Source organism: Urocitellus parryii, chromosome X, assembly GCF_045843805.1.
Source record: "Urocitellus parryii isolate mUroPar1 chromosome X, mUroPar1.hap1, whole genome shotgun sequence".
NCBI lineage: Eukaryota > Metazoa > Chordata > Mammalia > Rodentia > Sciuridae > Urocitellus > Urocitellus parryii.
Genome location: NC_135547.1, coordinates 5,220,274 through 5,224,211, shown reverse-complemented (window position 1 = coordinate 5,224,211; position 3,938 = coordinate 5,220,274).

Sequence of the window (3,938 nt, the reverse complement as noted above, 5' to 3'; positions counted from 1 at the left end):
TAAATATTCTCTGTGATGATTGACCAAGAATCAACCAGCATATGCTATTGGAATCAGGTAGTTTATATAACCCTTCATGCCCCAGCCAAAACCCAGAACATGAGCATACTTAACAGTGGCCACTTGCAGATCTAAACAGAGCAGAAAGAGGAATGAGGCATTGGAACAAAGGCCACAGCAGGCTGCTGACAGGACAGAGTGTCCAAACAGCCATTGGTGCTTGGAGCTCTGCCATGCTAACTTTGCTAGGTTGCTAGGAACACAGGCCTGGGGTTGAGATAGTGGGTCTCTAGAGTCCCTGCAATTCAAGTGCTTACTGTTTCATGCTCCAGCAATTAGAGGATGATCAGATATGTTCAAACTTTAGCTGTCCAGGGATTTAGTGCAAAGAAATTCCTACCACAAGGACCTTAGAGCTGGCAGTCATTCACTCACACAACAAATTGGTACTGAGGGTATACTATATGCCAGGCACTCATTTGGGATCTGAGGACACACCATTCAGCAAATTCCCTGCCTTTGTATAATTTATACTCCAGTGAGTGGATGGGTAGGGGCACAGGCATACAATGAACCATGGAGCAGGTAAATAGTGAAGTAGTTTTCACAGTGACAAATGTTATAGAAACAAATTTAACCTGGATAACTGAATAAAGAGTGTTGGTGACAGGTTGGAATAAATGATTACAATTTATAAAGGAGTACTTATAGAAGTCCTAAAAGGATTATTTGGGGAGAGAAACCTGAGGGTATCTGGAAAGGAGTAACAATACACTTGAATCAAACTGTGAAATATGATGTATTAAGAACTATGTAATGTTTTGAACGACCAACAATTAAAAAAAAAAGAAAAAATAAAAAAAATAAAAAAAAATAGTATAGGAGCACACTTCTAGAAGAGGACAAAAGGATACAGTAGCTCATGCTCCTGTAATGGAGAATGAGAAGCAGGGGTCTAGAGAGGCTGGTTTGTAGGATCTGGTGACCCAGATGAAAGGTAGAGCCTGATTCTCTAAGCTATGAATGATTGTGGAGTAAGGTAAGTTGCACTATGCCATGAACTATAGCTAATTGGACCAAAATTTCTATCCCAAGTTTCTAACTTGACCTGAGGGTTGGGGACAGATATATATCCAGATTTCTACTGACTGTTCTAAGATAAAGGGAAATAAATTGCATTATCAGGAATAGACAAATCTATTGGTCTGCTGCTTCAGCACTGCAGCTGCAGCAGCAGGAAAATGGTGTGTGCCTTGCAGACTGGATGCAGAACAGAGTGGACATCTCTCTGGTGATGCCTAGTGCTCTTGTTACAGAGAAGACCCTGTGAATTCACTGAGGGGCCTGTGACCCAGTGTCAGACTCTTTATCATTGGCAAATCCTTTAAAGGGGAGGCTAGAAGCATATTTACTTTCTGGGGGGGGGGAATCACTCACACAAGTGGTGCTGTGTAACTCCTATTGCACTCCAGCAGGACGCATAGAAATTCTGAGTTTCCATTTTTTTAACACAGGGGATTAAACCTAGGGGTACTCTACCACTGAGATTATTCCTAGCTCATTTTATTTTTCACTTTGAGATAGGGTCTCGCTAAATTGGTGAGGTTGGACTCGAACTTGCGATCCTTCTGCCTCACCTTTCAAGTCGCTGAGATTACAGGCATTATGCCACATGCTTGACTGATTTTTCTACTCTTGATTATATTGATTCTGTTCAGTGGGTTTGGGAGGTGAGAGCCTCAATCCCCTATTGTAAATTTTCACTGAATAGTTTCATCCATTGATAATCACACTGTGTCAGTTATGTTGCTGGAGTTGCAGAATTTGTTTTCTTGTTTCTTCATACCTTGCACTTTTCTTGGCCAGAATTCTCCAGTGAGGAAGCCCTCTCTCCTATCAATTACAGCTATTGTGTTTCAGTAAAATACAATTCGCAGAGGAAAAGCTGGAAAAAGCTTAGTTCTTCATCTTGCCAGGCCAATTCTCACAGTAAAGAGTAGTCACCCTTGTTACTTCCAATGGGCTCCAATGAGTCATTTTTATTCATAATTACTTTTGTTTTAGAAAAGTTTTAGGTTTCCAAAATTATGACAAGGATAGTACAGAGAATTTTTCCATAATGTATAACAATTTTCCCCATCATTATCGTCTTGTATTAGTATTGTACATTTGTCATGATTATTGAAAGGGAAGACAAAAACAAGGACATTAGGGGACTTTGAAGACTCTGGCACCAGTAGTTTCAAGAAACAAAGCTCAATTCCAAGCCAGATGAACATAAATTCTCAAAAGAATGGCCAAAGTACTTCTCTTCCTACACAACATGTATGGCTCTCAAAAATAACAACAAAGGCTGGGATTGTAGCTTGGTGGTAGAGCACTTGCCTAGCATTGGTGCCAAGGATATACTATATGCCAGTGCATGTGTGAGGCACTGGGTTTGATCCTCAGTGCTACATATAAATAAATGAATAATAACATAAAGGTACTATGTCCATATACAACTAAAAATATTTTAAAACAATAATAACAAAATATACAAGGGACACTGAGAAGCAAGAAAAGACATAGTCTGAAGAGACAAGGCAAGCATCAGAACTAGACTCAAATATGACACAGATATTGGAGTTATCAAAAAGGGGACTTAAAATAACAATTTTTAAAATGTTAAAAGTATATAATTGAATATGTAGACAATATGGAAAACGGATGGGTAATATAAGAAGGGAAGTATAGCATTTAGCAAAATCTAGAGAATAGAAAACTGGGCAGACACAAGGCACATTTTTTTTATTTTCAATGAATAAATTGCAAAAAGGATGTGATATGCAGGGGGAATTATAGATTTAAGAAGATGCAAGGGAGCCAGGTGCAGTGGCTCACACATGTAATCCCAGTCACTTGGGAGGCTGAGGCTGGAGGACTGCAAGTTCAAAGCCATCCTCAGCAACTTACCAAGGCCTTGTCTCAAAATAAATCAGAAATGGCTAGGGATGTGGCTCAATGGTAAAGTGCCTCTGAGTTCAACCTGTGGGTAAAAAAAAAGATGCAAGAGATCTAAACAATTACAATGTATATATATCATATTTGCAAACTTATTTAAAGAAATTTCCTTTTATTTATTTTATATTTATTTATTTAGGATGGAACTCAGGGCCTCATACATGCTAGGCAAGTGCTGTACCACTGAGCTACATCCCAAGTTTCAAAGGAAGCTTCCATTTAAGAGGAGTATATGGCTACCAGATACACATAACAGATAACTAGACATTTGATTATATTAAGGACTTAAATGTTTAGGAAAAATAAAATGGGAATATAAAATTATTATAATAAAATAATATAATACAGCTTTATAAAACATAAATTTTTTTATGTTTTATAAAGCTATAGCTATCTTTATAAATCACAGAGTATTAGTCAGATTTTTGTTGCTGGTCAAAATAGCTGGGAAAATAAACTTAGTGGAAAGATTTATTTTTGTCTCACAGTTTCTATGCAGCTGGCTCCATTGTTTCTGAGCCTGTGGTGAGGCAGTACATCTTGTGGGGTGAGTATAGTGGAATAAAGAAGCTGATTTCATGGTGCCAAGGGAGCAGAGAGTGAGAGCAAAAGAAGTAAGGATAAGATACAGTCCTCAAGGACCCACTCCCTTCAATTAGGCCCCACCTCCTACACTTTCCTTGGCCTTCCAATAGCCCATTCAACTATGAATGCATCATCAGGTTCATCAATTCATGAGGTCAGACTCCTCCTGATCCAATAACTTCCCCAAAGCCCCACCTCTGAATGTTTTTTCACTGGGGACCAAGCCTTCAAATCATGAACCTTTGAGTGACATTCCAGATCAAAGCCATAATACACAGTGACATACTTAGAAATGAAATTGTATGGTCTCTTGGATTTGCTTGACATTATTCCAATTTCTGAGATGCAGA